Source organism: Triticum urartu, chromosome 2A (genome assembly GCF_056163025.1).
Source record: "Triticum urartu cultivar PI428250 chromosome 2A, HENAU_Tu73, whole genome shotgun sequence".
Classification (NCBI taxonomy): domain Eukaryota; kingdom Viridiplantae; phylum Streptophyta; class Magnoliopsida; order Poales; family Poaceae; genus Triticum; species Triticum urartu.
In genome coordinates this window covers 661487668-661501566 of record NC_141874.1, presented here as the reverse complement: position 1 = coordinate 661501566, position 13899 = coordinate 661487668, and the positions used below count along the sequence as shown (strand labels likewise).

Sequence of the window (13899 nt, the reverse complement as noted above, 5' to 3'; positions counted from 1 at the left end):
ATCACTCATGTTAACTAAATTTCTTTGTGATATAGTACGATGCTACCACCCACTAGAGGTAACTCTTGCTGCACCATTTTGTTGGTATGATTACCTTAATTTGCAGACTGTATTGGCCATCGCTAAATGAGAGATCTGAAGAAATTACCCTACAAAAAAGGCACAATTCTCTTTTGATTGCCATCGCTAGATAAGAGATCTGAAGAAATTACCCTACAAAAAATGCACAATTCTCTTTTGATCGTATGACGTCTATGATCTGTTTTGTGTTTTCAACACATCTTCTATTTTTGTAATTACTGATGTGTTCTGAACTTATTTCTAAATAATCAAAATATCTTGGTGTTTGCAGGTTACTTTTGTCTGGGTTACAGGGGGGAAAAGTTTTGGTCCGGATTAGTACTCTTCCAATCTTGCTCTCGGCATCATCAACTCTTCTTACACATCATTCCTTTTCCACTTTTCAAGTGTCACCGTTCTATTCCTATTAATATAGAAGATTGTTTGTTGTCTTTGCCAGATGAAATAATCAGTGAGCTATGATGCGAGCAACTAAGAATCATTACCACCTTCCAAGAAAATCATTAATGCCTATTTGATTTGTGGTCTATTTATTTGTTCTTTGTGGACGAGAAGTTTCTGATGCACGAATGGGAACTGAAACCACTAATGTTCATATGTTTTTGAAAGGAAATGTTATGTATTTGTTCAATCTCACGAAATAGTTATATTTTAGATGAGAGATGACAAGGTTATCAAGAATATTTCATTTGCGGATTTGCCTAATATACCTATTTTTCCTGCTACAGTTCCCGCAACAACGTGCGAGGTATCATCTAGTTTTACTATGTTTGAGATACTTTGTACTTTCGGTGTAATAGATTAGATCCTATCCTTTTGAAAAAAGGCAAAGAAACTATGTGAAATAGATTTTAACGAACATAATTGAAAGGTAAGCAAAACCATCGGAAAGAAGCTCTTGGAGGACTATCTGAAAAAAAATGATGTTATCCTATGCAATTGATTTATTTGGGCTGAATTTGTCTTTCCTTGTCTGTGGAAACAGCACAGTGAAACGCATCGGAAAAAAGAAAAAATCAACAAGACCAGCCGAGCCAGGACTCGAACCAGGGCAGCTTGCGCTCCTGCACGGCTAACCAACAGGGCGACGGCCTTTCTCAACGCATTATAAAAGAAACCGTAAGTAAAATAATATTTTGATTGACAAATAAGCAAAATAACATTTTCTTCAAGGTGTGCGACGTAAAACGAGGGGAACCCAGAATGCCCCGCATCCCAACGCTCTCGTTTACACGTTGCACGCTCCGGGCAGGCGGCCACTGTACCTCGCTCGTCTACGCCATCGAAATCCACGCCCGCCCCCTGGCCTGGCTCCCTCCCCCGCCGCGTCCCTGCCGTCGCGCGATTGCGGATGAACCCGGCGCACGCGGCTCGCGAGGGTTTCGGCGCACATTTGGAATTTCGTGGTCCACCGCGGCGAGACCGGAGGGCGCGGGAGGTACGGCGCGCGGCCGTCGGCTCTTCCAATGCGGCCGCGCAGGTCGGAGCGCGCGAGGCAAGCGCAGGTCGGTGGCAGGCGGCGGCGGCGGAACAGCTTCAGGTGCGTGTCCCCCGCCACCTTCTCCCTTGTAGCGCTGCACGAGTACGCATGCACGCGCGCACGTCGCGACCGTCGGCCTGGATCGGAGCAGCGCCCACGCGGGCTGCGATCGGCAATGCCGGTTTGTTGGATCTGCGCGAGTTAATCGGCAGTAACCGTGCGAATTTCTCTCCGTGGCGCGCCTATCTGGCAAGGTCCCACGGTTGGGCGCACACCGTCGAACAGGGCGCGTGCGCGCCTGGTGAGCGTGTGGGCGGCACGCCGACACCAGACGTCCCGAGCGATTCATGAGGATTTGGGTACCTTTGTGGCCAGCAATTGATCTGGCGAGGCCGAGGGTGGGCACGCCCACGCGAGCGCGCATGGCTAATTGGATTTCATTGCTGGTGTTTCGAGCCAATTGTTTAGTTTTTTAGGCCCAATTGAGTCTCGATTGGATACATAGAGACTCGATCACGCCAGGCATCTCTTACAAGTTTCTCTGTTGGTTGAACACCAGTTGGGTTGAGCAACAACCAAGGATCTAACTGGTATAGTTTGTGCAAGTTTGTGATTGTTTCATTGATGTGTACGCACTACACACTGGTTTGTTAACTTGACAACACAATTTGTCCATGATCTGTGTTTTCCGTTGGGTTTTCTGGTTAATTGTTGCAAGGAGATCTTGTAAGCTTTGTATTAGTTACAGTCAAACAAATAACAGTACAGCCAAGTTGGATGCAACGTACATTATGAAATACTTGTAGTCTTGTACCAACAATAATCACCTGATTTGATGTGGCTTCGAGGTTTCAATATTACACAATTGTGTAACTAAACACAAAGTGCAACTCCCCATGATCATCACTTTACCAAAAGACGAAAACTTCCCATGACGTGTTGCATATAGCTGACCGGTATATATAGGCACTTCATAGAATCCGACTTTTGGTGACATAAAGCAACTAGACTCTGGTACTAGTAGCACTGTGGTAGTGCCATTGGATGTTTCCATGTACTCTACAGCCAATCTGCTTAATCCATGTCAAGGTGATGCAATTGTGTGGCACTCATAATGCAAACAGAGGGACTTATCTACTAGAATAACATATCTAGTTTGTAAACTAAGTGGCAAATAGTTACATTTAACAGTGTGAAGATCTAACTATTGATAAAACCAAGCTACGCTTTCATATGCTAGAGTGATGTTTGAAGAGAAACCTGAATAATCTTGAAGAGAAATCATGGTACTCTCATGTATCCAATGCAACCTCTTGAAGTAGTCATCATTCATTACTGCCATTTAAGTTCATCCAGTGCTACTGAGATTTTTGCTATTTTGAACAATTCACACCATACAATCTTGTATCCACTTAACTGGCTGGTACCCCTCAAAAAAAAATTAACTGGCTGGTATATTATAAATTTGGAATAATGTAGGGATAATGCTATCACACATTTGTTTTCAGCAGTAACTGCAAGTATAATTTTGTTTTTGGAATAGTGCCGCCTTGCTGTCACGGCTTCTGTGGAAGTGTCCCAATCAAGTGGACTTCTTTGCTGTTTGATCACGATATTTATCATCCTACATAATAGTCTGAGGTGCCAGTTACATCTCCTAAATATTTGATGTTAGCAAACATTTCATATGTGGACTATACCAGAGTAAATATAGGTAAATGTGTTTTTGAGAGCTTGAAAATTTAGTTTACGTTGTTAGACATATTCATGTCGTTGTTCCGCAATTTCCATGTCATGGGAAAATATGAAATTATTATCCAAGCACACATTAAATAGCAATGATCTGCCTTAGATATGATCACCAGAAAATACATGATATATAGCTGCACCTGTTTTCTATGAATGAGCGTCAATGATCGAACTGTTTCTTCTGAGTCATCCATTCTGATTCTACAAAAAAGAGGTACATGTGCATTTGGTCAAAGAATAATCTATTATATCACATTAACTAGAAAATTATATAAGTTAAGTTGAACTTTTATAGGTATTTTTTTGTACTAGCATTTGGTCAAAGAATAATCTATTATATCACATTAACTAGAAAATTATATAAGTTAAGTTGAACTTTTATAGGTATTTTTTTGTACTAGTTACTAGGACATGTTGTTTCAAGGCTGGCAATGTGTGAAATATTCTCATCTCTTGTGGTGAATGATGAAATGTGCCATATCTCGCTGTCTATCTGCGTATTAAAAATATATGAAACTATATCATTCTTCTTTGGCAGCATTTTGGATCCTACACTGATATCCTGTCTAGTACTGAGTTGGCATAGAAATGCATCACGCATTGTTCAGAATATGACTTTTTTCTTCTTCCAAAAAACAGTTTTTGATCTGGATAATGCTATGCTAATTCTTCGTAGATGAAAGAACCCTACATGTTCTTTCGAGTAACAACAATCAAGCTCTTTCATACTATTTTTTTTTAGAATCTCTTTGATACTATGTGATTTTATAGTTTCATTCTCATAATTTTTTATTAAAATGATGTTCTCCTGGGCTTCATTAACGAAGTTTATTCTCATCGGATATTGTATGTCCGTGATGGATTGTGTAATGCCATGCAAAGAATCATTCCTGTATCTGAACGATATGCACTGCCAGAACGATACACACTGCCATATAAGCTGCAAACAGAAACATTCATAAATTATAACTGTGCATATAATCTAACAGATATGCAGTCACCAAGACACTCACAGAAATATCTATCTACACCTTATTTCAGTGATCATGCTGGAGTGGAGCTGCTGTTGGCATCTTTTAGCTTCTTTACACACTTTCTGATGCAAATGTGCATTGTCAGTTTTATCTGCATATTTTATATTTCTAAACTAGTGACGGTCAATGGTGAAAATACTTTACGAGTCTTTATGAGTATTGTAGGTCAACAACATGCAAGTTTCTTTCAGTTGGCACCACATGGACTTTATGTTTCATACCATTCCTTGCACACATGCATGAATTTGTTTCATACCTGACAGCTGAGCTGCAACGCCAAAGTCTTCCGCAGCGACCATCTGCTCCCGCCACCGTTTCGTGGAACATTGCCACCAATGTTATCCTATGGCACTGGCGATGCTCCTGCTCTATCTGCAAGTCAATTCTGAAGGCAGCATGGATCCAGAGCTTCTCCGCGTCACTGTGTTGTGTGTTTTTTTCTTTCTGTTTTGGCCTCGGCCTTCTAAATTTAGCCGGTGGTTGAGCGCCTTGCTCCCCCCCCCCCCCCCCCCCCCCCAGCGCAAAACCTGGTTGCTTCTGGCTCACTAGTGTTACCCCTATGGAAGAAGAGGCACCAAGAAAATTCAAATTTCTCCAGGCCATGCAAAAGCAATACAGGAGAGGTAGAGAGTAAGGTGTAGCCAAGGATGGACTTGCCGGGCAAATGGCAATCGTATCAAAGTTTACCGCCTTGTTCTGTGCTGCTGGCAAGTCATCCTTGGCTGCATTCCACTCTCCGCCTCTTTGTGCATGGCTCTTGCGGCAGTGAACTCTTCGCTCTGACTTCTCTTGTCTCTTAGCTATTCAGCTATGGAGGTGCTTCTGGTATACATCAATGGAAGGGTATTTATAGGAGCAGCACTGCAACTTGATCTGGAATGGCACTGAAATCTCCTTTTGACTTACTTCTTTTGAAAGTTAGTGCCATAACTTTTCCCCTTCTAGTGAAAATGATGACCTATCCATGTGTTGGGGCTTTATAGGTTTCCAACTTCTAATAATATATTTGCGGGCCAAAAGCCTAGGAGCTAGCATCTATGGAATTCTTTTGTTAGGTAGGTTATGTGAAGTATATAGGTTACACTGCTGGATGGAGCTCAGTCTACAGAAAATTCCAGGGATTTTGATTATTGTATCATGGAGGAAAAAAAACTAGTGGTGCTATACTGTTAGGAAGTTTCTGTTTTCAGACAGTCTAAATAGCTTCGCATGTTATCATGTGCATCATCACATGATATTTGATCCATGCTTCTAGTTTACCAAGGAATTTCATGTGATCTAGTACTTGGAGGGACGTGCTCCTGACTTCAGAATGAACATCTACTGTTGGGATGCTATTGATTTCCCTTTTTGCCTCCTCCCTTCCCCCCTGCTTGTCTCGGCACTGCAACCTGGATAATTTTCCGCGATCATTGATTTTTGCCATCCTTGAAATGTTAAATCGCATCTGCAAGCTCAAAGGAAGCTTCTGTGTTGTGTGAAGCTAAAATGTACATTAGTGTGTGATGATGGGAAAACTTCATGGAGAACACCTGTTGTGTGTCGAAATAGTAGATTGTGTTGGAGAATAAAGGTAAATGTTCGATCTCTGAGGCCCGAAATTTTACCTAAATTTAATTCTGAGTTTGCTTCATTTTATTTATTTTGGAGGATATCCGAGGCTTAATATTATGTGAAGTCCATGGTGCACTGTTCTAAATTACCCGAATTTCATTATGCTCTTCTAAATTACTCGATTGGATATGTAGAGACTCGATCGTGGCAGACATCTCGTACAGGTTTCTCTATTGGTCAAACACCACCCAAATTGGGCCCCAATGGTCCTTTGAGCAATAACCATCGATCTTACTTGTATAGTTTGAGGAAGTTTGTGGTTGATTCATTGACGTGTACAGTCTGTTAACTTATCTAAACAATTTGTCCGTGAGCTGTGCCTTCCATTGGGTTTTATGTTTGATTGTTGCAGAAGAGCTTGTAAGTTTTGTATTAAGTTATAGTCAAACAAGTACTAGCAGTAGATGGATCATGTTCAGTTTGGTAGCCAAGTTGGATGCCAACGTGCATTATGAATTACTTGTAGTCTTGTACCAATAATTAGCTGATTTGATGTGGCTTTGATGTTTGACGAGTTACACATTTGTGTCACAATACACAATGTAACTCCCACATGGTCACCATTTCTCTAAAAAAGACAAAACTTCCCATGACTATTGTGTATAGCCGACCAGATATATATAACTGCAGTGGCACTTCATAGAATCTGACATTCATTGTCATAAAGTATCTACACTGTGGTACTAGAAACACTTTTGCCCATTGTTCACCGCCACATGCATATCTAATAGTACATAGACATAGATCAGGCCATGTCTAGATCCCATTCTGGAGTACTGCCATTGGATGTTTCCATGTACTCTATCAACATTTGTTTAATCTATGTGAAGGAGAGGCAATTCTGTGGCAATTTGCTCAGAATGCAAAACAAAATTACTTATCTACTAGAATTACATGGCATGTTTGCAAAATAAGTGACAACAACTTACATTTAACAGTGTGACGATCTAACTATCGATAAAACAAGCTGCTCTTCATTCGCTAGTGATGTTTCAAGACAAATCATGGTACTCTTACGTTTCTCCAATGCAAGCTCCCAAGTTTGATTTTAAACAACCTCTGAAGTTAGTCAACATTATTTACTGCTATTAATTAAAGTTCATTCAGTGCTATTGATAAATTGGCTTTCTGCTATTTGAGCAATTCACGCTGTATAATCCTATATCCGTTTAATTAGTTATCTTATCACACATTTTTTTCAGCAGAAACTGCAAGCATCGGTTTTCATCCTACATTACATCAGACATCATCAGATGTAATTCGGAATAGTACTGCCTTGCTGTCTCGGCTTCTGTGGAAGTGTCCCAGTGAAGTGGACTTCTTTGCAGGTTTTATTACAGTATGTTGCAATCTTCCATAATATTCTGAGGTGCCAATTATGATACATTGTTTTATATTTTTATTATATATACACTTTGAATGAGTGCTTCCACAGGATCATTTAATATATCAATGGCTATATGTCCCCAATATTTGATGTTAGCAAACATTTCATATGGGCACTGTATCAGAGTAAATATAGATATACATTTGTGAGAGGAAGGAAAAATCCAGTTTATGTCATTGGTCTGCAATTCCATGTCATGGGCTGAAAAATGGTAGTATTATATGAGCACACATTATACAGGGAATGCAAAGAGGTATTGGTAATCTGCCCTAGATATGACCACGAAAAAGTCACTTGATTCTCCTTTATAGCTGTACCACTTATTTTATGAATGAGCATCAATAAAAGAACTGTGTCTCCTGAGCCGTCCTTTTCTGATTCTGTGAAAAAGAGATACATGTGCATTTGGTCAAGTATTATCTATTACTCTCTCCGTCCCATAATATAAGTACACTAGTGTCCAAAACGCTCTTATATTATGGGACGGAGGGAGTATATCATATTAACCAAAAAGCACTATAAATTGAGCTGAACTTTTATATTTGTTATGTACTCCCTCCGTTCCAAAATAAGAACTAAAACCATGACACTTATTTTGGAACAGAGGGAGTAGTAGTTACTGACAATGCGTGAAATGTCTTTATTTTTCTGTGGCGAAATGATGGAATGTGATTTTTTTTCATCGTCCATTTATTTAGAATGAAACTTGCTTATACATCATTCTTCTTGGACGGACTTTGAGATCTTACACTGATATCCTGTGTACTACGAGTTGACAAATCATGCATCACACCTTGTTTAGAATTTTTTTTCCAAAATAAGGTTTTCAACTGATAATGCTATATAAGTCCTTCATAGATGAAAAAATGTAAAACATACATGTTCTTTTGAGTATTAACAATCAAGCTCTTTCATACTATGTGGTTTATAGTTTCATTCTCATCTGTTTTATTTTTTGATTAATTAAGCGGGATGTATTCTCCGGCTTCGTTAATGAAGGCCAATTTATTCTCATCTAATATTATGTATTTATATGTGTGCTCTCAGTGATGGATAGTTTGGTGATATCGTGCCTGTATCCAGATGATATGCACTCTCATTTTAGCTGCAATCAGATTTTTTAACTGTGCATATAATCTCTGACAGATCTGCAATCACCAAGGTACCCACAGAAATATCTATCTACGTACTATCTAACTGATCATGCTGGAGTGGAGCTACTGCTGGCATACTTTAGCTTATTTACATACTTTCTGATTCAAAAGGTTCGCTGTTTATTTTATCTGCTACTTTGTCTTTCTAAACTGGCGATGATCAATGCTGAAAATACTTTACAAGTCTGTATACATATTGCAAATCAACAGCATTCAGTTCATTTTTACTGGCACCACATGGAGTTTATGTTTAGCGATATTCCTTGCGCACATGCATAAATTTGTTTCAAGTCCGACAGTAGCAGTTAGCGCCAAAGTCATTCGCAGGGAGCACCTGCCACCCGCCACCGTTGCCTGGAAAATTGCCGCCTATGTTCTCCTGTGGTGCTGGTGAGGCTCCTGCTCTATGTGTAAGTCAATTTTGGCATGGATCCAGAGTTTCTCCACGTCACTGTTATGATGGCAGGTGTTTCATCTTTCTGCTTTGGACTAGGACTTCTAAATTTGGCTGAGACCAGCTCGTAATGCCTCTCTTTGGATCTCTCCTCTGTGACTGCAAAAAATGGTCGCTGCTATCTCTCCTGGCTAAATGGAAAATGTTCAGGTGGGTTTCGCGCCCCCATAGCCCCCCTCCCCCCTCCCCCCTCTTCACCCACCAAAAAAAAACTGACAGTTGATAGTTCTGTGAGGCAAGTACTTTTACCTCTATGGAAGAAGAAAGACACCAGGCAAATTCAAGTTTCTCCAGGCCATGCAAAAGCCACACAGTAGAGGTAGAGAGCAAGGTGTAGCCAAGGACGGACTTGCCGGCAAGATTACTACCACCTTGTTGTGTGCTGTCGGCAAGTCATCCTTGGCTGCATTCCACTCTCTGCCTCTTTCTGCATGGCTCTTGCGGCAGTGAACTCTTCACTTCGATTTCTCATCTCTCTCAGCTATTGAGCTATGGGTGTGCTTCTGGTATACATCGAGGGGAGGGTATTTATAGGGGCAGCACTGCAACTAGATCTGGCACGATAGTGAAATCTCCTTTTGACTTAATCTTTTAAAAAGTTATTGGCATAACTTTTTCCTTGAGTGAAAATGATTACCTATCCACGCATTGAGGCTTTATGGATTTCCAACTTTTAAGAATATATCTGCTGGCTAAAAGGCTGGGAGCTGGCATCTAGTGTAGTGTCAAAAAACGTCTTACATTGTGTGACGGAGGGAGTATTGATTTGTTTTGTTAGGTAGGTTATGTGAAGTATCTAGGTTAGACTGATGGATAGGGCTCAGTCTACAGAGGATTCCAGGGCTTTTGATTAAAGTGTATAGTACCATGGAGGTAAAACTTAGTGCTGCTATACTGTAGGGTAGTTTCTGTTTTTCAGCCTGTCCAAATGGCTTCTTATGTTGTATGATGCATCATCACATGATATTTGATCCATGTTTCAAGTTTACCAAGGGATTTCGTGTGGTTATGGTACTTGTGCAGGATAAGACGTGCTTCTGGCTTTGGCATGCTGTGACAAATACTATTACGCACCCGATGAATGGGTACTGTTGGTTTGCTATCCAGATTTTGACAATATCAAGACTGGCCAAATTGGCACCTTTTTGTGAGGTTGGCAAAAAAATCTGGCAATCAACCAATCACTAGCCAATATTTGGCAAGTCCGTAACCAACCAATCACTAGCCAAATAAATATTGGCATCAAACCAATCATATGCTCTGAGAATGCATTTCTTATCTTTGTCCTGGTGTTGGGTGTCTTTTTTTTTTGTGGGGGTGTGTGTGGGTGGGGGTGGGGGGGGGGGGGGGGGATATCGCGTGTGTTAAGGGATTTGGCCTGCTTTAAACAAACACGTACAGAGTTTGTACTAGAGGCTTAATAAGCACCTCTAGTGTCATGAAATAACCAAACAAATATGGACAACATTGGCACATGATGCATACGCCTTACCAGAAAATTTAGAATCCAAACTCGATCAATACACCAAGAAATAAGAAAAGACAACCCCACTATGAGTAGTACCCGGAAGCCACTATTCACAGTAAAATTGAATTCACTACTATTTCCGACAAGGATTATATTTTCGTGTTTGACATCTAGATTTGATTTGGTCTTGAAATTTCTTGCCGCGGTAGACACCTGTCGTGCCAGTGTTGTAAAAAAAATCAGAACTTTTCATGACAATTGGAGATGGTTAAGTGTGTCTTAGTGCACTAGCATATCTTCTGTGCCTAGAGCACACAATATCCCCTTGTTCAGTCGTGTACTTCAGAAATATATCTTTCTTGCTCCTATTCTATCCATTTATATGGCAGGAGTAGATTTATAAATCGTGTCTATCAAACAGGTTTGAAATTGAATACAGTGTCTTTATTAGTTCAATATAATCTGAAACTTGTACTTACTATATTTATTCTCTTTATATTCCATTTGGTGTTCAGAGTAAAGACTAGTTATTCCTTGCATTCTTAGTGCGAAATTTCTTTGTGGGTACTAATACTGGAGTTCTCTTAAAATCATATACGCTGCAATGATGTGGTCAGTGTCGAGTCATACTCCCTCTGTTCCAAGTTACTCGAAGTTTTAGCTTTGTCCTAAGTCAAACCTTTTAAACTTTGATCAAGTATATAAAAAATATGCTAATATCTACAACATAAAAACGTATATTGTATGAAAATATAATTTATGACAAATCTAATGAAACTAATTTGGTATTGTCAATTTGATATATCTTTTTGCAGACTTGGTCAAACCTAAAGATGTTTTGACATAGCAAAGCTAGAACTTCAAATAATTTGGAACAGAGGGAGTACTTTTCAAGCATTAATGTTTGTTATCTTTCGAGAAAACTGATATTTTTGTTATTGATCTGCATTTGGTAGCCCTTGTATAATACTAATGTTGGTTTCACGAAATAACCAAAGCTTCATTTGTGACATGTCTTGCCAACAAATCCTGATTTAGGTTTCTGACATTAACAGAGTGATCTCTTTTGTTGTTGGCTCATGATGACACATGCATCTGGGCATCTTATTATGCTGCATTACCACATGATTTATTAGCACACATCATTCAACTTAAATCTGTAAATAATGACCAGTACAATTATTATTACCTGATGCATCAAAAAGTACATTGGCTGGTATCGCTGATTTGGTTGAATATTACAGCTACCGACTTCCTGTGTGACTTCTTATGTAAAAGAGAAAATCACATCTAAATAATGTACCATCTGTTCTCTCTGTATATTCAAGTACTTTCAGACTCATGCGATACTTGTCATGGAGGGTTGTGGATTTGTTGTGACCATGTATTCTAGACTTTCTACTCCCTTCGTTCCTAAATATTTGTCTTTCTAGATATTTCAACAAGTGACTACATACGGAGCAAAATGAGTGAATCTACACTCTAAAATATGTCTACATACATCCGTATGTGGTAGCCATTTGAAATGTCTGGAAAGACAATTATTTAGGAACAGAGGGAGTAGATGACAATATCAGTGTTAGCATGAAGCCCATATATTGGAGTCCAATAAAACCATGTTCCATGTTCCATCATCTATCAACCATTCAACTTTGAGGTAATGAAGGATGCTCAATTAATGTGGAACGTGTTTTGCTTCGAATACAAAACGTAATTCTCATGTCACAATTAGAACAGTTGATGATGACAAGTTTCATCATTTTTATTATGATTTTTTTGAATGAAAGTTAGATATAGAGCCTTACTAGTTACTCCGCATTGTTGTCCCTTCAGAAAGCTGCATCAGTCATTAGCTCATTATTATGGTTTATCGATGCTGAGCATTCACTCATGATACCTTGCATCGGGAAAATGTTTTAGTTTTTGTGCTAATAATGAGGTAAAGCTCTCGTTAATATCGTCACCTTTGGGCTTTTAGCCAATAAAGTAAAGTGCACTATTCAAAGGACATGAACAGGACAACTAACACTGATTACTTGAGGAATGAAGTTGTCCATTCTTTTTTGTATTGAAAAGGGAATGCAGTGCTTTTGTAACATGGTTACATTGCTGATGCACCTCCTGCTTCCTGTCCTACATAATTAAGATTTTCTTTTGTGTATACATAATCTTTGTGGTACAATATTGCAAGTACAATTTTTGCCGCCATGTGAGAGCCTTGAGGAATCTTTTGTCATGCAGTGTGTTCTGTACATCCTTCGGACTTTCATTTTCGTCAGGGGGTACCACAAGAAAGTCAATCTCTTATCTTAAAAAAAAAAATCATGGATTAGCATAAAATAATGGCAAAGGAATGATGATATCGTCTGATATATACATATGGAATTGTACAGATCTGATGTCAAGTGGAGGTTGAGTTTGTATCCAAGCCTTTTGTACTTATGTTTTTTATTCATGCATTTCCATTGCAGATAGAACAGTAATAAGCTATTCTTTTTTACTTTCCATATATACATATATAGAGCTGGAATTTTTTTATGTCTAGTAGAGGTTGAACTAGCTTGAGATGCTAAGAGCTGGCTAGCTAGAGATGCATACCTTTTATGCTTTGCATACTTATTCATGTATTTCCATGATGGAAGTTGATAGAAATGCAGGCATTAGAGTTTTCTCAACAATGCTTGAGGGCCAAACACCAGAAGAAGAGAACTAAGTGTAGCCAAAGACAACTTGCCGGCTAACTCTAAAGCTCAACGAACTCCCAGCACCAGGAGCCGGCAAGTCATCCTTGGCTGCATCCCGTTCTCTGCCTCTTAGCGTATGGCAACCCAGCAGAAGCCTCCCCAGTATAAGCTCTACAGGTACTTACTTCTCGGCTCTCGCCCCTTCTTCCTCTTCCTCTGCCCTGACTGCTTTGCTATCATGTGGAATGGTCTGCTGGTGTGCATTGCCATAGGGTGGGATGGTCTTCATTTATAGGCACGAGCAAGTTGGATATGGAATAATATGGAGATCGCTGCCCAGTGAGTTATATACTGCAAAATATTTCACCACAAAGTTTTCCGTTTTTGGGATGAGACATGATGAGTCACCAATTGGCTGTCCTGGGTCCGGTGCCCATTTTTAAACAAGTATAGTGGCCCATGGCCATGAGGGTTCGGCATCTTTTGGATTGGTTGGTTGAGAGGATTAGCATTTGATCTGTGCTGCATGTGGAGCCTGTGGACATGCGGTGGACGTGGTGCGCAACTCTTGACCTAAGCAAATTTTATTGAGTTCTTTGTAGTCCATTTCCAAACATTTTAGAATTACAAAAGCTTGTCAAGTACTACCTCTGTAGTATTGGACAATCACAAACCCACGAACAGTAAACATTCTCCCTTCGTTCTATTAAAAGGCATCCTCAATATATGCTAGCAGGACCATTTTCACCATGATTTTGGTTACTATACTGAGAATTTCAACTAACAACCAAATT

General features: G+C 39.7%; 2 long non-coding RNA genes across 2 annotated transcripts; one reads left to right on the top strand and one right to left on the bottom strand.

Annotated features, from left to right (window-relative positions):
- The first annotated feature begins 875 nt into the window (after positions 1 to 875).
- LOC147986502 (uncharacterized) lies at positions 876 to 7386 on the top strand. The gene is made up of 2 exons (XR_015617298.1): positions 876 to 1621; positions 7164 to 7386. It is a non-coding gene; the product is annotated as an uncharacterized LOC147986502 (long non-coding RNA).
- Positions 7387 to 12457: 5071 nt separating this feature from the next.
- Positions 12458 to 13268, bottom strand: LOC125539547 (uncharacterized). Its single transcript, XR_007296899.2, has 2 exons — positions 13020 to 13268; positions 12458 to 12729 (listed from the first exon to the last, which is right to left on the bottom strand). It is a non-coding gene; the product is annotated as an uncharacterized LOC125539547 (long non-coding RNA).
- Between the last annotated feature and the right edge of the window lie 631 nt (positions 13269 to 13899).